We start from the raw sequence: 22,994 nt of genomic DNA on the forward strand, positions 1-22,994 counted from the left end.
GCCTGGAAAGAGAAGGGGGCTGGCGAGGCCTCCCTGCAGCTCTAGGAAAGATGGGCACAGAGAGGAGAAGCCTTTCAACTGCAGGAGTGAGCTTGAAGTTGGATCTAATGAAGCTGCTCTTTTCCACTCCGGCTGCTGGGGCACTGGCCCGGGCTGTGCACAGAGGCTGGGGATGCTCCATCCTTGGCAACATCCAAGGCCAGCTGGGAGCGGGGCTCTGAGCAACCTATTCTGGGCGAAGATTGCTCCGCTTGGAACAAGATGGTCTTTAGGGTCCCTTCCAAGCCCAAGCACCCAGGGATTCCATCATTCATTCTACGGTCTCCGTTGTCCACTTCAGCCTGGGCCTGAACTCCTGGCGGTGATGTCACAGTGCACGCTCCAGCTAGAACTTCCAGCATCCAGCAACGGCCACAACACAACCCTTGGCTCCTAGTGCCAGCACGCTCTTCACCCTGCTCCAAGCCTACCCCCGTCACCTTGTTGCCACCTGCTCCCTGATTCCCCCAGCAGTCCCCAAAGCTCCCCATCGCTTGGATTTTGCTCTCCATCCCTGCAGGATGTCTGCATTTGTTCCAAAAGAGGTATGGTACTATTCCACGGAGGCGGACACCCCGCAGCTGCCTGGCTGGGCTGGAGCTCTGTGGGACAGCGTGGGAAATTTTGCTACCTCTGCAGGCTGGCACAGACCGAGAGGAGGAGACGGACGTCGATACACAGACTGATAGAGAAGAAGCCATGGAAGTGGACGGAGAGGATACTGGAGAGGAAGAGATGGATGTGGATATGTACGAGACAGAGGAAGAGATGGAGGTGGAAACGAAAGATTCTATTGAAGAGATGGATATTGATCTAAAAGACAAGGAGGAAGACATGGTCTTGGGATGAAGACCGATGCCAGCAGCAGAACAGGCAGGTGCTCCCCACAGGCAGAGTGGGTCCCCTGCTGCCAGCCTGGGGCCGGGCTGGGCACTTCCTGCTCAGGGACACGCTAGCCCATGCACTGGATTCTGCTGGCCATCCCTGGCCTGGCCTGGGCTTGCTGTGGGCCATACAAGCCCTGTTCCAGTGCCTGGGCCACAGCCCCCAGCCAGGCTCCCTTCTGGCAGCAGAGTCCCACTGGGCCAGTGTCCCAGCCCGGCAGCACATGGAACACCCTTCCGTGCCTGACTGCACTGACCGTGCTACTTGTTTTTCTTCCAGGACTTAGGGACATCACAGACACAGATGCCACCCTGCTGTACATACGTTTTACAGTTGTTGTGTTCAGGATAGAAGTTTTAGAGTTTGTTTAAGTTGCCTGTAAATACGTTTCATAGAGTTTTGTTAGAGCTGTTCTCAGGTAAATAGGTTCTATAGTTTGTTGTTGTTGTTGTTGTTACCAATATTCTTACAGTGTAAATATGTGGTGTAGTTCATTCTTGTTCCTTTTCTTCTACAGATAAACAGTCTTTGATTTTCACACCCCAGTTCTCTTTGCATTTTCTTCGGGCACATTTGCAAAGCTGTGGCTTGTTTCGGGAACAATGTTTGCAGGACTCTAAAAAGAGTATCAAAACCGCTCTGCCACACTCTCAGCTGCTGCTGCTGCCCCAAAAAGCACTGGCTGGCTTTGCTCACACAATCACAGTTGTGGTGGCATTTCTACCACACCACAGGACAGCGATGTTTTCCCTCTTCTCCTGGAAATACCTACAGCACTTGTGGGTAGCAAGGCAAACATGAGCCTCTTTTAGTGGCCCTTGAAATTGGACATGTGAAATGAGGCACACAAAGCCACAGGCCAGCTGAACCTGGCAACTCTGAATGGGTCTTTACATTCTTCCCAGGAAGATGAATGGCAATCACTATTTTGGCAGGGAGGAAAGTGCATCAGCTAGCAATTTGCTGTAGAAAATGTGCTTTCTGCTCCTCTCACAGCCAAAACTCCTACCCATTTCTTGGAAGTCCTTCTTAGATAAGGACCGTGTTCAACTGAGTGACAGTGAAGCCAAATGGCAATGCCGCAATCAATTGTCCTGTACACAATCTCCTTCATCCACGTGGAAGGTTACTCACGGGCACACAAGAGGACGGAAGAAACCCAAATGCATCGTTGGACATAATAAAGTCAGACGTGTTGAGGGATGAAGAAATCTTGCAGAGATATGGAAAGCTGCCCTGAAAACCCAGTTCGGGGAGAGCCTGAGCTCTTTTGTGCTTCTAGGCCTGAAGATGCTCAGCACCTTTCCCAGAGGCTCAGCAGGCAGTAGGATTGTGCCTGAATCTGGCTCTGGAAATGCCAGTGCCTCAACTGAGAGCTGTGGCAATGATTTCCATTGCATGGAGAGGGGCCACAGTCCTGCAAGAGTCTTTCAGCAGAGCAAACAGCAGCCTGGAGGGTGGGCAGTGCTGCATCTGGACCACTGCATGCTCATCCTTCACCACAATGCAGAGCTGCCATGGATCACTTTTTCCATTTCTCCTGTTGGATATGTTTTGGAGAAGTTGTTCTAGGTGGCTTTGGATGGTGATCCAAGTAGGAAGCAGCCATTCGCCTGCTGTGATATCCTTACAACTAGTCCTAACTTCTCATTGCCTTTGGTTTGATTGGGGGTGTTTTATCTGTTTGTTTGATTGGTTTCTTTGGGTTGGTTTCTTTGTGTTTTTCTCTCTTTTGCTTGGAGTTTCTTTTCCTTTTTTAGAAATGACTGGTGAAGTTGGCACAACCAAACTCCAGAAAACGTAAAGCAGGCTTGACTTTCCAGAAATTGCTTTTGGCTGGCTTTAGCTGCATTCCCCAGGATCACGATCAGCAGTAGATATTTGCAGGTTTTGCTCTGCATCCTCAGCCTGCCCAGATGTTGTTCAGTGTTTCAGCAGTGGAGAAGACGATGGATATTTTGCTAAACCTCCTTTCAAACAACAAAACTTGGGTTAGCACGACAGAAAAGAAGAAAAGAAAATCTTCGCCAGTTAGAACAGAGCCAGAGTCCCACCATTTCCCCCTCCACTTCTCTTTCTTTTCTACATTTAGAGGTAAAGCTTCCATCTCCAAAAGCTTCCATCTCTCACTTTCTGATGTAGCCATTTGCTACCCTTTAGCCTTGACTGCCACGCATCGGACTGCTGTCCGTGTGGGGCTGGGGATGCTCAGCCTGGAAAGAGAAGGGGGCTGGCGAGGCCTCCCTGCAGCTCTAGGAAAGATGGGCACAGAGAGGAGAAGCCTTTCAACTGCAGGAGTGAGCTTGAAGTTGGATCTAATGAAGCTGCTCTTTTCCACTCCGGCTGCTGGGGCACTGGCCCGGGCTGTGCACAGAGGCTGGGGATGCTCCATCCTTGGCAACATCCAAGGCCAGCTGGGAGCGGGGCTCTGAGCAACCTATTCTGGGCGAAGATTGCTCCGCTTGGAACAAGATGGTCTTTAGGGTCCCTTCCAAGCCCAAGCACCCAGGGATTCCATCATTCATTCTACGGTCTCCGTTGTCCACTTCAGCCTGGGCCTGAACTCCTGGCGGTGATGTCACAGTGCACGCTCCAGCTAGAACTTCCAGCATCCAGCAACGGCCACAACACAACCCTTGGCTCCTAGTGCCAGCACGCTCTTCACCCTGCTCCAAGCCTACCCCCGTCACCTTGTTGCCACCTGCTCCCTGATTCCCCCAGCAGTCCCCAAAGCTCCCCATCGCTTGGATTTTGCTCTCCATCCCTGCAGGATGTCTGCATTTGTTCCAAAAGAGGTATGGTACTATTCCACGGAGGCGGACACCCCGCAGCTGCCTGGCTGGGCTGGAGCTCTGTGGGACAGCGTGGGAAATTTTGCTACCTCTGCAGGCTGGCACAGACCGAGAGGAGGAGACGGACGTCGATACACAGACTGATAGAGAAGAAGCCATGGAAGTGGACGGAGAGGATACTGGAGAGGAAGAGATGGATGTGGATATGTACGAGACAGAGGAAGAGATGGAGGTGGAAACGAAAGATTCTATTGAAGAGATGGATATTGATCTAAAAGACAAGGAGGAAGACATGGTCTTGGGATGAAGACCGATGCCAGCAGCAGAACAGGCAGGTGCTCCCCACAGGCAGAGTGGGGCCCCTGCTGCCAGCCTGGGGCCGGGCTGGGCACTTCCTGCTCAGGGACACGCTAGCCCATGCACTGGATTCTGCTGGCCATCCCTGGCCTGGCCTGGGCTTGCTGTGGGCCATACAAGCCCTGTTCCAGTGCCTGGGCCACAGCCCCCAGCCAGGCTCCCTTCTGGCAGCAGAGTCCCACTGGGCCAGTGTCCCAGCCCGGCAGCACATGGAACACCCTTCCGTGCCTGACTGCACTGACCGTGCTACTTGTTTTTCTTCCAGGACTTAGGGACATCACAGACACAGATGCCACCCTGCTGTACATACGTTTTACAGTTGTTGTGTTCAGGATAGAAGTTTTAGAGTTTGTTTAAGTTGCCTGTAAATACGTTTCATAGAGTTTTGTTAGAGCTGTTCTCAGGTAAATAGGTTCTATAGTTTGTTGTTGTTGTTGTTGTTACCAATATTCTTACAGTGTAAATATGTGGTGTAGTTCATTCTTGTTCCTTTTCTTCTACAGATAAACAGTCTTTGATTTTCACACCCCAGTTCTCTTTGCATTTTCTTTGGGCACATTTGCAAAGCTGTGGCTTGTTTCCGGAACAATGTTTGCAGGACTCTAAAAAGAGTATCAAAACCGCTCTGCCACACTCTCAGCTGCTGCTGCTGCCCCAAAAAGCACTGGCTGGCTTTGCTCACACAATCACAGTTGTGGTGGCATTTCTACCACACCACAGGACAGCGATGTTTTCCCTCTTCTCCTGGAAATACCTACAGCACTTGTGGGTAGCAAGGCAAACATGAGCCTCTTTTAGTGGCCCTTGAAATTGGACATGTGAAATGAGGCACACAAAGCCACAGGCCAGCTGAACCTGGCATCTCTGAATGGGTCTTTACATTCTTCCCAGGAAGATGAATGGCAATCACTATTTTGGCAGGGAGGAAAGTGCATCAGCTAGCAATTTGCTGTAGAAAATGTGCTTTCTGCTCCTCTCACAGCCAAAACTCCTACCCATTTCTTGGAAGTCCTTCTTAGATAAGGACCGTGTTCAACTGAGTGACAGTGAAGCCAAATGGCAATGCCGCAATCAATTGTCCTGTACACAATCTCCTTCATCCACGTGGAAGGTTACTCACGGGCACACCAGAGGACGGAAGAAACCCAAATGCATCGTTGGACATAATAAAGTCAGACGTGTTGAGGGATGAAGAAATCTTGCAGAGATATGGAAAGCTGCCCTGAAAACCCAGTTCGGGGAGAGCCTGAGCTCTTTTGTGCTTCTAGGCCTGAAGATGCTCAGCAGCTTTCCCAGAGGCTCAGCAGGCAGTAGGATTGTGCCTGAATCTGGCTCTGGAAATGCCAGTGCCTCAACGGAGAGCTGTGGCAATGATTTCCATTGCATGGAGAGGGGCCACAGTCCTGCAAGAGTCTTTCAGCAGAGCAAACAGCAGCCTGGAGGGTGGGCAGTGCTGCATCTGGACCACTGCATGCTCATCCTTCACCACAATGCAGAGCTGCCATGGATCACTTTTTCCATTTGTCCTGTTGGATATGTTTTGGAGAAGTTGTTCTAGGTGGCTTTGGATGGTGATCCAAGTAGGAAGCAGCCATTCGCCTGCTGTGATATCCTTACAACTAGTCCTAACTTCTCATTGCCTTTGGTTTGATTGGGGGTGTTTTATCTGTTTGTTTGATTGGTTTCTTTGGGTTGGTTTCTTTGTGTTTTTCTCTCTTTTGCTTGGAGTTTCTTTTCCTTTTTTAGAAATGACTGGTGAAGTTGGCACAACCAAACTCCAGAAAACGTAAAGCAGGCTTGACTTTCCAGAAATTGCTTTTGGCTGGCTTTAGCTGCATTCCCCAGGATCACGATCAGCAGTAGATATTTGCAGGTTTTGCTCTGCATCCTCAGCCTGCCCAGGTGTTGTTCAGTGTTTCAGCAGTGGAGAAGACGATGGATATTTTGCTAAACCTCCTTTCAAACAACAAAACTTGGGTTAGCACGACAGAAAAGAAGAAAAGAAAATCTTCGCCAGTTAGAACAGAGCCAGAGTCCCACCATTTCCCCCTCCACTTTGCTTTCTTTTCTACATTTAGAGGTAAAGCTTCCATCTCCAAAAGCTTCCATCTCTCACTTCCTGATGTAGCCATTTGCTACCCTTTAGCCTTGACTGCCACGCATCGGACTGCTGTCCGTGTGGGGCTGGGGATGCTCAGCCTGGAAAGAGAAGGGGGCTGGCGAGGCCTCCCTGCAGCTCTAGGAAAGATGGGCACAGAGAGGAGAAGCCTTTCAACTGCAGGAGTGAGCTTGAAGTTGGATCTAAAGAAGCTGCTCTTTTCCACTCCGGCTGCTGGGGCACTGGCCCGGGCTGTGCACAGAGGCTGGGGATGCTCCATCCTTGGCAACATCCAAGGCCAGCTGGGAGCGGGGCTCTGAGCAACCTATTCTGGGCGAAGATCGCTCCGCTTGGAACAAGATGGTCTTTAGGGTCCCTTCCAAGCCCAAGCACCCAGGGATTCCATCATTCATTCTACGGTCTCCGTTGTCCACTTCAGCCTGGGCCTCAACTCCTGGCGGTGATGTCACAGTGCACGCTCCAGCTAGAACTTCCAGCATCCAGCAACGGCCACAACACAACCCTTGGCTCCTTGTGCCAGCACGCTCTTCACCCTGCTCCAAGCCTACCCCCGTCACCTTGTTGCCACCTGCTCCCTGATTCCCCCAGCAGTCCCCAAAGCTCCCCATCGCTTGGATTTTGCTCTCCATCCCTGCAGGATGTCTGCATTTGTTCCAAAAGAGGTATGGTACTATTCCACGAAGGCGGACACCCCGCAGCTGCCTGGCTGGGCTGGAGCTCTGTGGGACAGGCTGGGAAATTTTGCTACCTCTGCAGGCTGGCACAGACGGAGAGGAGGAGACGGACGTCGATACACAGACTGATAGAGAAGAAGCCATGGAAGTGGACGGAGAGGATACTGGAGAGGAAGAGATGGATGTGGATATGTACGAGACAGAGGAAGAGATGGAGGTGGAAACGAAAGATTCTATTGAAGAGATGGATATTGATCTAAAAGACAAGGAGGAAGACATGGTCTTGGGATGAAGACCGATGCCAGCAGCAGAACAGGCAGGTGCTCCCCACAGGCAGAGTGGGTCCCCTGCTGCCAGCCTGGGGCCGGGCTGGGCACTTCCTGCTCAGGGACACGCTAGCCCATGCACTGGATTCTGCTGGCCATCCCTGGCCTGGCCTGGGCTTGCTGTGGGCCATACAAGCCCTGTTCCAGTGCCTGGGCCACAGCCCCCAGCCAGGCTCCCTTCTGGCAGCAGAGTCCCACTGGGCCAGTGTCCCAGCCCGGCAGCACATGGAACACCCTTCCGTGCCTGACTGCACTGACCGTGCTACTTGTTTTTCTTCCAGGACTTAGGGACATCACAGACACAGATGCCACCCTGCTGTACATACGTTTTACAGTTGTTGTGTTCAGGATAGAAGTTTTAGAGTTTGTTTAAGTTGCCTGTAAATACGTTTCATAGAGTTTTGTTAGAGCTGTTCTCAGGTAAATAGGTTCTATAGTTTGTTGTTGTTGTTGTTGTTACCAATATTCTTACAGTGTAAATATGTGGTGTAGTTCATTCTTGTTCCTTTTCTTCTACAGATAAACAGTCTTTGATTTTCACACCCCAGTTCTCTTTGCATTTTCTTCGGGCACGTTTGCAAAGCTGTGGCTTGTTTCGGGAACAATGTTTGCAGGACTCTAAAAAGAGTATCAAAACCGCTCTGCCACACTCTCAGCTGCTGCTGCTGCCCCAAAAAGCACTGGCTGGCTTTGCTCACACAATCACAGTTGTGGTGGCATTTTTACCACACCACAGGACAGCGATGTTTTCCCTCTTCTCCTGGAAATACCTACAGCACTTGTGGGTAGCAAGGCAAACATGAGCCTCTTTTAGTGGCCCTTGAAATTGGACATGTGAAATGAGGCACACAAAGCCACAGGCCAGCTGAACCTGGCAACTCTGAATGGGTCTTTACATTCTTCCCAGGAAGATGAATGGCAATCACTATTTTGGCAGGGAGGAAAGTGCATCAGCTAGCAATTTGCTGTAGAAAATGTGCTTTCTGCTCCTCTCACAGCCAAAACTCCTACCCATTTCTTGGAAGTCCTTCTTAGATAAGGACCGTGTTCAACTGAGTGACAGTGAAGCCAAATGGCAATGCCGCAATCAATTGTCCTGTACACAATCTCCTTCATCCACGTGGAAGGTTACTCACGGGCACACAAGAGGACGGAAGAAACCCAAATGCATCGTTGGACATAATAAAGTCAGACGTGTTGAGGGATGAAGAAATCTTGCAGAGATATGGAAAGCTGCCCTGAAAACCCAGTTCGGGGAGAGCCTGAGCTCTTTTGTGCTTCTAGGCCTGAAGATGCTCAGCAGCTTTCCCAGAGGCTCAGCAGGCAGTAGGATTGTGCCTGAATCTGGCTCTGGAAATGCCAGTGCCTCAACTGAGAGCTGTGGCAATGATTTCCATTGCATGGAGAGGGGCCACAGTCCTGCAAGAGTCTTTCAGCAGAGCAAAGAGCAGCCTGGAGGGTGGGCAGTGCTGCATCTGGACCACTGCATGCTCATCCTTCACCACAATGCAGAGCTGCCATGGATCACTTTTTCCATTTGTCCTGTTGGATATGTTTTGGAGAAGTTGTTCTAGGTGGCTTTGGATGGTGATCCAAGTAGGAAGCAGCCATTCGCCTGCTGTGATATCCTTACAACTAGTCCTAACTTCTCATTGCCTTTGGTTTGATTGGGGGTGTTTTATCTGTTTGTTTGATTGGTTTCTTTGGGTTGGTTTCTTTGTGTTTTTCTCTGTTTTGCTTGGAGTTTCTTTTCCTTTTTTAGAAATGACTGGTGAAGTTGGCACAACCAAACTCCAGAAAACGTAAAGCAGGCTTGACTTTCCAGAAATTGCTTTTGGCTGGCTTTAGCTGCATTCCCCAGGATCACGATCAGCAGTAGATATTTGCAGGTTTTGCTCTGCATCCTCAGCCTGCCCAGGTGTTGTTCAGTGTTTCAGCAGTGGAGAAGACGATGGATATTTTGCTAAACCTCCTTTCAAACAACAAAACTTGGGTTAGCACGACAGAAAAGAAGAAAAGAAAATCTTCGCCAGTTAGAACAGAGCCAGAGTCCCACCATTTCCCCCTCCACTTTGCTTTCTTTTCTACATTTAGAGGTAAAGCTTCCATCTCCAAAAGCTTCCATCTCTCACTTCCTGATGTAGCCATTTGCTACCCTTTAGCCTTGACTGCCACGCATCGGACTGCTGTCCGTGTGGGGCTGGGGATGCTCAGCCTGGAAAGAGAAGGGGGCTGGCGAGGCCTCCCTGCAGCTCTAGGAAAGATGGGCACAGAGAGGAGAAGCCTTTCAACTGCAGGAGTGAGCTTGAAGTTGGATCTAAAGAAGCTGCTCTTTTCCACTCCGGCTGCTGGGGCACTGGCCCGGGCTGTGCACAGAGGCTGGGGATGCTCCATCCTTGGCAACATCCAAGGCCAGCTGGGAGCGGGGCTCTGAGCAACCTATTCTGGGCGAAGATCGCTCCGCTTGGAACAAGATGGTCTTTAGGGTCCCTTCCAAGCCCAAGCACCCAGGGATTCCATCATTCATTCTACGGTCTCCGTTGTCCACTTCAGCCTGGGCCTCAACTCCTGGCGGTGATGTCACAGTGCACGCTCCAGCTAGAACTTCCAGCATCCAGCAACGGCCACAACACAACCCTTGGCTCCTTGTGCCAGCACGCTCTTCACCCTGCTCCAAGCCTACCCCCGTCACCTTGTTGCCACCTGCTCCCTGATTCCCCCAGCAGTCCCCAAAGCTCCCCATCGCTTGGATTTTGCTCTCCATCCCTGCAGGATGTCTGCATTTGTTCCAAAAGAGGTATGGTACTATTCCACGAAGGCGGACACCCCGCAGCTGCCTGGCTGGGCTGGAGCTCTGTGGGACAGCGTGGGGAATTTTGCTACCTCTGCAGGCTGGCACAGACGGAGAGGAGGAGACGGACGTCGATACACAGACTGATAGAGAAGAAGCCATGGAAGTGGACGGAGAGGATACTGGAGAGGAAGAGATGGATGTGGATATGTACGAGACAGAGGAAGAGATGGAGGTGGAAACGAAAGATTCTATTGAAGAGATGGATATTGATCTAAAAGACAAGGAGGAAGACATGGTCTTGGGATGAAGACCGATGCCAGCAGCAGAACAGGCAGGTGCTCCCCACAGGCAGAGTGGGTCCCCTGCTGCCAGCCTGGGGCCGGGCTGGGCACTTCCTGCTCAGGGACACGCTAGCCCATGCACTGGATTCTGCTGGCCATCCCTGGCCTGGCCTGGGCTTGCTGTGGGCCATACAAGCCCTGTTCCAGTGCCTGGGCCACAGCCCCCAGCCAGGCTCCCTTCTGGCAGCAGAGTCCCACTGGGCCAGTGTCCCAGCCCGGCAGCACATGGAACACCCTTCCGTGCCTGACTGCACTGACCGTGCTACTTGTTTTTCTTCCAGGACTTAGGGACATCACAGACACAGATGCCACCCTGCTGTACATACGTTTTACAGTTGTTGTGTTCAGGATAGAAGTTTTAGAGTTTGTTTAAGTTGCCTGTAAATACGTTTCATAGAGTTTTGTTAGAGCTGTTCTCAGGTAAATAGGTTCTATAGTTTGTTGTTGTTGTTGTTGTTACCAATATTCTTACAGTGTAAATATGTGGTGTAGTTCATTCTTGTTCCTTTTCTTCTACAGATAAACAGTCTTTGATTTTCACACCCCAGTTCTCTTTGCATTTTCTTCGGGCACGTTTGCAAAGCTGTGGCTTGTTTCGGGAACAATGTTTGCAGGACTCTAAAAAGAGTATCAAAACCGCTCTGCCACACTCTCAGCTGCTGCTGCTGCCCCAAAAAGCACTGGCTGGCTTTGCTCACACAATCACAGTTGTGGTGGCATTTTTACCACACCACAGGACAGCGATGTTTTCCCTCTTCTCCTGGAAATACCTACAGCACTTGTGGGTAGCAAGGCAAACATGAGCCTCTTTTAGTGGCCCTTGAAATTGGACATGTGAAATGAGGCACACAAAGCCACAGGCCAGCTGAACCTGGCAACTCTGAATGGGTCTTTACATTCTTCCCAGGAAGATGAATGGCAATCACTATTTTGGCAGGGAGGAAAGTGCATCAGCTAGCAATTTGCTGTAGAAAATGTGCTTTCTGCTCCTCTCACAGCCAAAACTCCTACCCATTTCTTGGAAGTCCTTCTTAGATAAGGACCGTGTTCAACTGAGTGACAGTGAAGCCAAATGGCAATGCCGCAATCAATTGTCCTGTACACAATCTCCTTCATCCACGTGGAAGGTTACTCACGGGCACACAAGAGGACGGAAGAAACCCAAATGCATCGTTGGACATAATAAAGTCAGACGTGTTGAGGGATGAAGAAATCTTGCAGAGATATGGAAAGCTGCCCTGAAAACCCAGTTCGGGGAGAGCCTGAGCTCTTTTGTGCTTCTAGGCCTGAAGATGCTCAGCAGCTTTCCCAGAGGCTCAGCAGGCAGTAGGATTGTGCCTGAATCTGGCTCTGGAAATGCCAGTGCCTCAACTGAGAGCTGTGGCAATGATTTCCATTGCATGGAGAGGGGCCACAGTCCTGCAAGAGTCTTTCAGCAGAGCAAAGAGCAGCCTGGAGGGTGGGCAGTGCTGCATCTGGACCACTGCATGCTCATCCTTCACCACAATGCAGAGCTGCCATGGATCACTTTTTCCATTTGTCCTGTTGGATATGTTTTGGAGAAGTTGTTCTAGGTGGCTTTGGATGGTGATCCAAGTAGGAAGCAGCCATTCGCCTGCTGTGATATCCTTACAACTAGTCCTAACTTCTCATTGCCTTTGGTTTGATTGGGGGTGTTTTATCTGTTTGTTTGATTGGTTTCTTTGGGTTGGTTTCTTTGTGTTTTTCTCTGTTTTGCTTGGAGTTTCTTTTCCTTTTTTAGAAATGACTGGTGAAGTTGGCACAACCAAACTCCAGAAAACGTAAAGCAGGCTTGACTTTCCAGAAATTGCTTTTGGCTGGCTTTAGCTGCATTCCCCAGGATCACGATCAGCAGTAGATATTTGCAGGTTTTGCTCTGCATCCTCAGCCTGCCCAGGTGTTGTTCAGTGTTTCAGCAGTGGAGAAGACGATGGATATTTTGCTAAACCTCCTTTCAAACAACAAAACTTGGGTTAGCACGACAGAAAAGAAGAAAAGAAAATCTTCGCCAGTTAGAACAGAGCCAGAGTCCCACCATTTCCCCCTCCACTTTGCTTTCTTTTCTACATTTAGAGGTAAAGCTTCCATCTCCAAAAGCTTCCATCTCTCACTTCCTGATGTAGCCATTTGCTACCCTTTAGCCTTGACTGCCACGCATCGGACTGCTGTCCGTGTGGGGCTGGGGATGCTCAGCCTGGAAAGAGAAGGGGGCTGGCGAGGCCTCCCTGCAGCTCTAGGAAAGATGGGCACAGAGAGGAGAAGCCTTTCAACTGCAGGAGTGAGCTTGAAGTTGGATCTAAAGAAGCTGCTCTTTTCCACTCCGGCTGCTGGGGCACTGGCCCGGGCTGTGCACAGAGGCTGGGGATGCTCCATCCTTGGCAACATCCAAGGCCAGCTGGGAGCGGGGCTCTGAGCAACCTATTCTGGGCGAAGATTGCTCCGCTTGGAACAAGATGGTCTTTAGGGTCCCTTCCAAGCCCAAGCACCCAGGGATTCCATCATTCATTCTACGGTCTCCGTTGTCCACTTCAGCCTGGGCCTGAACTCCTGGCGGTGATGTCACAGTGCACGCTCCAGCTAGAACTTCCAGCATCCAGCAACGGCCACAACACAACCCTTGGATCCTTGTGCCAGCACGCTCTTCACCCTGCTCCAAGCCTACCCCCGTCACCTTGTTGCCACCTGCTCCCTGATTCCCCCAGCAGTCCCCAAAGCTCCCCATCGCTTGGATTTTGCTCTCCATCCCTGCAAGATGTCTGCATTTGTTCCAAAAGAGGTATGGTACTATTCCACGGAGGCGGACACCCCGCAGCTGCCTGGCTGGGCTGGAGCTCTGTGGGACAGCGTGGGAAATTTTGCTACCTCTGCAGGCTGGCACAGACCGAGAGGAGGAGACGGACGTCGATACACAGACTGATAGAGAAGAAGCCATGGAAGTGGACGGAGAGGATACTGGAGAGGAAGAGATGGATGTGGATATGTACGAGACAGAGGAAGAGATGGAGGTGGAAACGAAAGATTCTATTGAAGAGATGGATATTGATCTAAAAGACAAGGAGGAAGACATGGTCTTGGGATGAAGACCGATGCCAGCAGCAGAACAGGCAGGTGCTCCCCACAGGCAGAGTGGGTCCCCTGCTGCCAGCCTGGGGCCGGGCTGGGCACTTTCTGCTCAGGGACACGCTAGCCCATGCACTGGATTCTGCTGGCCATCCCTGGCCTGGCCTGGGCTTGCTGTGGGCCATACAAGCCCTGTTCCAGTGCCTGGGCCACAGCCCCCAGCCAGGCTCCCTTCTGGCAGCAGAGTCCCACTGGGCCAGTGTCCCAGCCCGGCAGCACATGGAACACCCTTCCGTGCCTGACTGCACTGACCGTGCTACTTGTTTTTCTTCCAGGACTTAGGGACATCACAGACACAGATGCCACCCTGCTGTACATACGTTTTACAGTTGTTGTGTTCAGGATAGAAGTTTTAGAGTTTGTTTAAGTTGCCTGTAAATACGTTTCATAGAGTTTTGTTAGAGCTGTTCTCAGGTAAATAGGTTCTATAGTTTGTTGTTGTTGTTGTTGTTACCAATATTCTTACAGTGTAAATATGTGGTGTAGTTCATTCTTGTTCCTTTTCTTCTACAGATAAACAGTCTTTGATTTTCACACCCCAGTTCTCTTTGCATTTTCTTCGGGCACGTTTGCAAAGCTGTGGCTTGTTTCGGGAACAATGTTTGCAGGACTCTAAAAAGAGTATCAAAACCGCTCTGCCACACTCTCAGCTGCTGCTGCTGCCCCAAAAAGCACTGGCTGGCTTTGCTCACACAATCACAGTTGTGGTGGCATTTTTACCACACCACAGGACAGCGATGTTTTCCCTCTTCTCCTGGAAATACCTACAGCACTTGTGGGTAGCAAGGCAAACATGAGCCTCTTTTAGTGGCCCTTGAAATTGGACATGTGAAATGAGGCACACAAAGCCACAGGCCAGCTGAACCTGGCAACTCTGAATGGGTCTTTACATTCTTCCCAGGAAGATGAATGGCAATCACTATTTTGGCAGGGAGGAAAGTGCATCAGCTAGCAATTTGCTGTAGAAAATGTGCTTTCTGCTCCTCTCACAGCCAAAACTCCTACCCATTTCTTGGAAGTCCTTCTTAGATAAGGACCGTGTTCAACTGAGTGACAGTGAAGCCAAATGGCAATGCCGCAATCAATTGTCCTGTACACAATCTCCTTCATCCACGTGGAAGGTTACTCACGGGCACACAAGAGGACGGAAGAAACCCAAATGCATCGTTGGACATAATAAAGTCAGACGTGTTGAGGGATGAAGAAATCTTGCAGAGATATGGAAAGCTGCCCTGAAAACCCAGTTCGGGGAGAGCCTGAGCTCTTTTGTGCTTCTAGGCCTGAAGATGCTCAGCAGCTTTCCCAGAGGCTCAGCAGGCAGTAGGATTGTGCCTGAATCTGGCTCTGGAAATGCCAGTGCCTCAACTGAGAGCTGTGGCAATGATTTCCATTGCATGGAGAGGGGCCACAGTCCTGCAAGAGTCTTTCAGCAGAGCAAAGAGCAGCCTGGAGGGTGGGCAGTGCTGCATCTGGACCACTGCATGCTCATCCTTCACCACAATGCAGAGCTGCCATGGATCACTTTTTCCATTTGTCCTGTTGGATATGTTTTGGAGAAGTTGTTCTAGGTGGCTTTGGATGGTGATCCAAGTAGGAAGCAGCCATTCGCCTGCTGTGATATCCTTACAACTAGTCCTAACTTCTCATTGCCTTTGGTTTGATTGGGGGTGTTTTATCTGTTTGTTTGATTGGTTTCTTTGGGTTGGTTTCTTTGTGTTTTTCTCTGTTTTGCTTGGAGTTTCTTTTCCTTTTTTAGAAATGACTGGTGAAGTTGGCACAACCAAACTCCAGAAAACGTAAAGCAGGCTTGACTTTCCAGAAATTGCTTTTGGCTGGCTTTAGCTGCATTCCCCAGGATCACGATCAGCAGTAGATATTTGCAGGTTTTGCTCTGCATCCTCAGCCTGCCCAGGTGTTGTTCAGTGTTTCAGCAGTGGAGAAGACGATGGATATTTTGCTAAACCTCCTTTCAAACAACAAAACTTGGGTTAGCACGACAGAAAAGAAGAAAAGAAAATCTTCGCCAGTTAGAACAGAGCCAGAGTCCCACCATTTCCCCCTCCACTTTGCTTTCTTTTCTACATTTAGAGGTAAAGCTTCCATCTCCAAAAGCTTCCATCTCTCACTTCCTGATGTAGCCATTTGCTACCCTTTAGCCTTGACTGCCACGCATCGGACTGCTGTCCGTGTGGGGCTGGGGATGCTCAGCCTGGAAAGAGAAGGGGGCTGGCGAGGCCTCCCTGCAGCTCTAGGAAAGATGGGCACAGAGAGGAGAAGCCTTTCAACTGCAGGAGTGAGCTTGAAGTTGGATCTAAAGAAGCTGCTCTTTTCCACTCCGGCTGCTGGGGCACTGGCCCGGGCTGTGCACAGAGGCTGGGGATGCTCCATCCTTGGCAACATCCAAGGCCAGCTGGGAGCGGGGCTCTGAGCAACCTATTCTGGGCGAAGATTGCTCCGCTTGGAACAAGATGGTCTTTAGGGTCCCTTCCAAGCCCAAGCACCCAGGGATTCCATCATTCATTCTACGGTCTCCGTTGTCCACTTCAGCCTGGGCCTGAACTCCTGGCGGTGATGTCACAGTGCACGCTCCAGCTAGAACTTCCAGCATCCAGCAACGGCCACAACACAACCCTTGGATCCTTGTGCCAGCACGCTCTTCACCCTGCTCCAAGCCTACCCCCGTCACCTTGTTGCCACCTGCTCCCTGATTCCCCCAGCAGTCCCCAAAGCTCCCCATCGCTTGGATTTTGCTCTCCATCCCTGCAGGATGTCTGCATTTGTTCCAAAAGAGGTATGGTATATTCCACGGAGGCGGACACCCCGCAGCTGCCTGGCTGGGCTGGAGCTCTGTGGGACAGCGTGGGAAATTTTGCTACCTCTGCAGGCTGGCACAGACCGAGAGGAGGAGACGGACGTCGATACACAGACTGATAGAGAAGAAGCCATGGAAGTGGACGGAGAGGATACTGGAGAGGAAGAGATGGATGTGGATATGTACGAGACAGAGGAAGAGATGGAGGTGGAAACGAAAGATTCTATTGAAGAGATGGATATTGATCTAAAAGACAAGGAGGAAGACATGGTCTTGGGATGAAGACCGATGCCAGCAGCAGAACAGGCAGGTGCTCCCCACAGGCAGAGTGGGTCCCCTGCTGCCAGCCTGGGGCCGGGCTGGGCACTTTCTGCTCAGGGACACGCTAGCCCATGCACTGGATTCTGCTGGCCATCCCTGGCCTGGCCTGGGCTTGCTGTGGGCCATACAAGCCCTGTTCCAGTGCCTGGGCCACAGCCCCCAGCCAGGCTCCCTTCTGGCAGCAGAGTCCCACTGGGCCAGTGTCCCAGCCCGGCAGCACATGGAACACCCTTCCGTGCCTGACTGCACTGACCGTGCTACTTGTTTTTCTTCCAGGACTTAGGGACATCACAGACACAGATGCCACCCTGCTGTACATACGTTTTACAGTTGTTGTGTTCAGGATAGAAGTTTTAGAGTTTGTTTAAGTTGCCTGTAAATACGTTTCATAGAGTTTTGTTAGAGCTGTTCTCAGGTAAATAGGTTCTATAGTTTGTTGTTGTTGTTGTTGTTACCAATATTCTTACAGTGTAAATATGTGGTGTAGTTCATTCTTGTTCCTTTTCTTCTACAGATAAACAGTCTTTGATTTTCACACCCCAGTTCTCTTTGCATTTTCTTCGGGCACGTTTGCAAAGCTGTGGCTTGTTTCGGGAACAATGTTTGCAGGACTCTAAAAAGAGTATCAAAACCGCTCTGCCACACTCTCAGCTGCTGCTGCTGCCCCAAAAAGCACTGGCTGGCTTTGCTCACACAATCACAGTTGTGGTGGCATTTTTACCACACCACAGGACAGCGATGTTTTCCCTCTTCTCCTGGAAATACCTACAGCACTTGTGGGTAGCAAGGCAAACATGAGCCTCTTTTAGTGGCCCTTGAAATTGGACATGTGAAATGAGGCACACAAAGCCACAGGCCAGCTGAACCTGGCAACTCTGAATGGGTCTTTACATTCTTCCCAGGAAGATGAATGGCAATCACTATTTTGGCAGGGAGGAAAGTGCATCAGCTAGCAATTTGCTGTAGAAAATGTGCTTTCTGCTCCTCTCACAGCCAAAACTCCTACCCATTTCTTGGAAGTCCTTCTTAGATAAGGACCGTGTTCAACTGAGTGACAGTGAAGCCAAATGGCAATGCCGCAATCAATTGTCCTGTACACAATCTCCTTCATCCACGTGGAAGGTTACTCACGGGCACACAAGAGGACGGAAGAAACCCAAATGCATCGTTGGACATAATAAAGTCAGACGTGTTGAGGGATGAAGAAATCTTGCAGAGATATGGAAAGCTGCCCTGAAAACCCAGTTCGGGGAGAGCCTGAGCTCTTTTGTGCTTCTAGGCCTGAAGATGCTCAGCAGCTTTCCCAGAGGCTCAGCAGGCAGTAGGATTGTGCCTGAATCTGGCTCTGGAAATGCCAGTGCCTCAACTGAGAGCTGTGGCAATGATTTCCATTGCATGGAGAGGGGCCACAGTCCTGCAAGAGTCTTTCAGCAGAGCAAAGAGCAGCCTGGAGGGTGGGCAGTGCTGCATCTGGACCACTGCATGCTCATCCTTCACCACAATGCAGAGCTGCCATGGATCACTTTTTCCATTTGTCCTGTTGGATATGTTTTGGAGAAGTTGTTCTAGGTGGCTTTGGATGGTGATCCAAGTAGGAAGCAGCCATTCGCCTGCTGTGATATCCTTACAACTAGTCCTAACTTCTCATTGCCTTTGGTTTGATTGGGGGTGTTTTATCTGTTTGTTTGATTGGTTTCTTTGGGTTGGTTTCTTTGTGTTTTTCTCTGTTTTGCTTGGAGTTTCTTTTCCTTTTTTAGAAATGACTGGTGAAGTTGGCACAACCAAACTCCAGAAAACGTAAAGCAGGCTTGACTTTCCAGAAATTGCTTTTGGCTGGCTTTAGCTGCATTCCCCAGGATCACGATCAGCAGTAGATATTTGCAGGTTTTGCTCTGCATCCTCAGCCTGCCCAGGTGTTGTTCAGTGTTTCAGCAGTGGAGAAGACGATGGATATTTTGCTAAACCTCCTTTCAAACAACAAAACTTGGGTTAGCACGACAGAAAAGAAGAAAAGAAAATCTTCGCCAGTTAGAACAGAGCCAGAGTCCCACCATTTCCCCCTCCACTTTGCTTTCTTTTCTACATTTAGAGGTAAAGCTTCCATCTCCAAAAGCTTCCATCTCTCACTTCCTGATGTAGCCATTTGCTACCCTTTAGCCTTGACTGCCACGCATCGGACTGCTGTCCGTGTGGGGCTGGGGATGCTCAGCCTGGAAAGAGAAGGGGGCTGGCGAGGCCTCCCTGCAGCTCTAGGAAAGATGGGCACAGAGAGGAGAAGCCTTTCAACTGCAGGAGTGAGCTTGAAGTTGGATCTAAAGAAGCTGCTCTTTTCCACTCCGGCTGCTGGGGCACTGGCCCGGGCTGTGCACAGAGGCTGGGGATGCTCCATCCTTGGCAACATCCAAGGCCAGCTGGGAGCGGGGCTCTGAGCAACCTATTCTGGGCGAAGATTGCTCCGCTTGGAACAAGATGGTCTTTAGGGTCCCTTCCAAGCCCAAGCACCCAGGGATTCCATCATTCATTCTACGGTCTCCGTTGTCCACTTCAGCCTGGGCCTGAACTCCTGGCGGTGATGTCACAGTGCACGCTCCAGCTAGAACTTCCAGCATCCAGCAACGGCCACAACACAACCCTTGGATCCTTGTGCCAGCACGCTCTTCACCCTGCTCCAAGCCTACCCCCGTCACCTTGTTGCCACCTGCTCCCTGATTCCCCCAGCAGTCCCCAAAGCTCCCCATCGCTTGGATTTTGCTCTCCATCCCTGCAAGATGTCTGCATTTGTTCCAAAAGAGGTATGGTACTATTCCACGGAGGCGGACACCCCGCAGCTGCCTGGCTGGGCTGGAGCTCTGTGGGACAGCGTGGGAAATTTTGCTACCTCTGCAGGCTGGCACAGACCGAGAGGAGGAGACGGACGTCGATACACAGACTGATAGAGAAGAAGCCATGGAAGTGGACGGAGAGGATACTGGAGAGGAAGAGATGGATGTGGATATGTACGAGACAGAGGAAGAGATGGAGGTGGAAACGAAAGATTCTATTGAAGAGATGGATATTGATCTAAAAGACAAGGAGGAAGACATGGTCTTGGGATGAAGACCGATGCCAGCAGCAGAACAGGCAGGTGCTCCCCACAGGCAGAGTGGGTCCCCTGCTGCCAGCCTGGGGCCGGGCTGGGCACTTTCTGCTCAGGGACACGCTAGCCCATGCACTGGATTCTGCTGGCCATCCCTGGCCTGGCCTGGGCTTGCTGTGGGCCATACAAGCCCTGTTCCAGTGCCTGGGCCACAGCCCCCAGCCAGGCTCCCTTCTGGCAGCAGAGTCCCACTGGGCCAGTGTCCCAGCCCGGCAGCACATGGAACACCCTTCCGTGCCTGACTGCACTGACCGTGCTACTTGTTTTTCTTCCAGGACTTAGGGACATCACAGACACAGATGCCACCCTGCTGTACATACGTTTTACAGTTGTTGTGTTCAGGATAGAAGTTTTAGAGTTTGTTTAAGTTGCCTGTAAATACGTTTCATAGAGTTTTGTTAGAGCTGTTCTCAGGTAAATAGGTTCTATAGTTTGTTGTTGTTGTTGTTGTTACCAATATTCTTACAGTGTAAATATGTGGTGTAGTTCATTCTTGTTCCTTTTCTTCTACAGATAAACAGTCTTTGATTTTCACACCCCAGTTCTCTTTGCATTTTCTTCGGGCACGTTTGCAAAGCTGTGGCTTGTTTCGGGAACAATGTTTGCAGGACTCTAAAAAGAGTATCAAAACCGCTCTGCCACACTCTCAGCTGCTGCTGCTGCCCCAAAAAGCACTGGCTGGCTTTGCTCACACAATCACAGTTGTGGTGGCATTTTTACCACACCACAGGACAGCGATGTTTTCCCTCTTCTCCTGGAAATACCTACAGCACTTGTGGGTAGCAAGGCAAACATGAGCCTCTTTTAGTGGCCCTTGAAATTGGACATGTGAAATGAGGCACACAAAGCCACAGGCCAGCTGAACCTGGCAACTCTGAATGGGTCTTTACATTCTTCCCAGGAAGATGAATGGCAATCACTATTTTGGCAGGGAGGAAAGTGCATCAGCTAGCAATTTGCTGTAGAAAATGTGCTTTCTGCTCCTCTCACAGCCAAAACTCCTACCCATTTCTTGGAAGTCCTTCTTAGATAAGGACCGTGTTCAACTGAGTGACAGTGAAGCCAAATGGCAATGCCGCAATCAATTGTCCTGTACACAATCTCCTTCATCCACGTGGAAGGTTACTCACGGGCACACAAGAGGACGGAAGAAACCCAAATGCATCGTTGGACATAATAAAGTCAGACGTGTTGAGGGATGAAGAAATCTTGCAGAGATATGGAAAGCTGCCCTGAAAACCCAGTTCGGGGAGAGCCTGAGCTCTTTTGTGCTTCTAGGCCTGAAGATGCTCAGCAGCTTTCCCAGAGGCTCAGCAGGCAGTAGGATTGTGCCTGAATCTGGCTCTGGAAATGCCAGTGCCTCAACTGAGAGCTGTGGCAATGATTTCCATTGCATGGAGAGGGGCCACAGTCCTGCAAGAGTCTTTCAGCAGAGCAAAGAGCAGCCTGGAGGGTGGGCAGTGCTGCATCTGGACCACTGCATGCTCATCCTTCACCACAATGCAGAGCTGCCATGGATCACTTTTTCCATTTGTCCTGTTGGATATGTTTTGGAGAAGTTGTTCTAGGTGGCTTTGGATGGTGATCCAAGTAGGAAGCAGCCATTCGCCTGCTGTGATATCCTTACAACTAGTCCTAACTTCTCATTGCCTTTGGTTTGATTGGGGGTGTTTTATCTGTTTGTTTGATTGGTTTCTTTGGGTTGGTTTCTTTGTGTTTTTCTCTGTTTTGCTTGGAGTTTCTTTTCCTTTTTTAGAAATGACTGGTGAAGTTGGCACAACCAAACTCCAGAAAACGTAAAGCAGGCTTGACTTTCCAGAAATTGCTTTTGGCTGGCTTTAGCTGCATTCCCCAGGATCACGATCAGCAGTAGATATTTGCAGGTTTTGCTCTGCATCCTCAGCCTGCCCAGGTGTTGTTCAGTGTTTCAGCAGTGGAGAAGACGATGGATATTTTGCTAAACCTCCTTTCAAACAACAAAACTTGGGTTAGCACGACAGAAAAGAAGAAAAGAAAATCTTCGCCAGTTAGAACAGAGCCAGAGTCCCACCATTTCCCCCTCCACTTTGCTTTCTTTTCTACATTTAGAGGTAAAGCTTCCATCTCCAAAAGCTTCCATCTCTCACTTCCTGATGTAGCCATTTGCTACCCTTTAGCCTTGACTGCCACGCATCGGACTGCTGTCCGTGTGGGGCTGGGGATGCTCAGCCTGGAAAGAGAAGGGGGCTGGCGAGGCCTCCCTGCAGCTCTAGGAAAGATGGGCACAGAGAGGAGAAGCCTTTCAACTGCAGGAGTGAGCTTGAAGTTGGATCTAAAGAAGCTGCTCTTTTCCACTCCGGCTGCTGGGGCACTGGCCCGGGCTGTGCACAGAGGCTGGGGATGCTCCATCCTTGGCAACATCCAAGGCCAGCTGGGAGCGGGGCTCTGAGCAACCTATTCTGGGCGAAGATTGCTCCGCTTGGAACAAGATGGTCTTTAGGGTCCCTTCCAAGCCCAAGCACCCAGGGATTCCATCATTCATTCTACGGTCTCCGTTGTCCACTTCAGCCTGGGCCTGAACTCCTGGCGGTGATGTCACAGTGCACGCTCCAGCTAGAACTTCCAGCATCCAGCAACGGCCACAACACAACCCTTGGATCCTTGTGCCAGCACGCTCTTCACCCTGCTCCAAGCCTACCCCCGTCACCTTGTTGCCACCTGCTCCCTGATTCCCCCAGCAGTCCCCAAAGCTCCCCATCGCTTGGATTTTGCTCTCCATCCCTGCAGGATGTCTGCATTTGTTCCAAAAGAGGTATGGTACTATTCCACGGAGGCGGACACCCCGCAGCTGCCTGGCTGGGCTGGAGCTCTGTGGGACAGCGTGGGAAATTTTGCTACCTCTGCAGGCTGGCACAGACCGAGAGGAGGAGACGGACGTCGATACACAGACTGATAGAGAAGAAGCCATGGAAGTGGACGGAGAGGATACTGGAGAGGAAGAGATGGATGTGGATATGTACGAGACAGAGGAAGAGATGGAGGTGGAAACGAAAGATTCTATTGAAGAGATGGATATTGATCTAAAAGACAAGGAGGAAGACATGGTCTTGGGATGAAGACCGATGCCAGCAGCAGAACAGGCAGGTGCTCCCCACAGGCAGAGTGGGTCCCCTGCTGCCAGCCTGGGGCCGGGCTGGGCACTTTCTGCTCAGGGACACGCTAGCCCATGCACTGGATTCTGCTGGCCATCCCTGGCCTGGCCTGGGCTTGCTGTGGGC

At 50.7% G+C, this 22,994-nt stretch overlaps 2 long non-coding RNA genes across 2 annotated transcripts; both read left to right on the forward strand.

Annotated features, from left to right (window-relative positions):
- Nucleotides 1-3,544: 3,544 nt before the first annotated feature.
- On the forward strand, nt 3,545-15,519 carry LOC147651161 (uncharacterized). Its single transcript, XR_015274832.1, has 12 exons — nt 3,545-3,719; nt 3,814-4,047; nt 4,339-4,477; nt 5,820-6,854; nt 6,949-7,182; nt 7,474-7,612; nt 7,712-9,989; nt 10,084-10,317; nt 10,609-10,747; nt 10,847-13,124; nt 13,219-13,452; nt 13,744-15,519. It is a non-coding gene; the product is annotated as an uncharacterized LOC147651161 (long non-coding RNA).
- Nucleotides 15,520-16,088: 569 nt separating this feature from the next.
- Nucleotides 16,089-21,788, forward strand: LOC147651162 (uncharacterized). The gene is made up of 5 exons (XR_015274839.1): nt 16,089-16,259; nt 16,353-16,586; nt 16,878-19,393; nt 19,488-19,721; nt 20,013-21,788. It is a non-coding gene; the product is annotated as an uncharacterized LOC147651162 (long non-coding RNA).
- The last annotated feature ends 1,206 nt before the right edge of the window (nt 21,789-22,994 follow it).

This window comes from Cyanistes caeruleus, chromosome 11, assembly GCF_971803275.1.
Source record: "Cyanistes caeruleus chromosome 11, bCyaCae1.hap1.1, whole genome shotgun sequence".
In the NCBI taxonomy this organism is placed as follows: Eukaryota; Metazoa; Chordata; class Aves; order Passeriformes; family Paridae; genus Cyanistes; species Cyanistes caeruleus.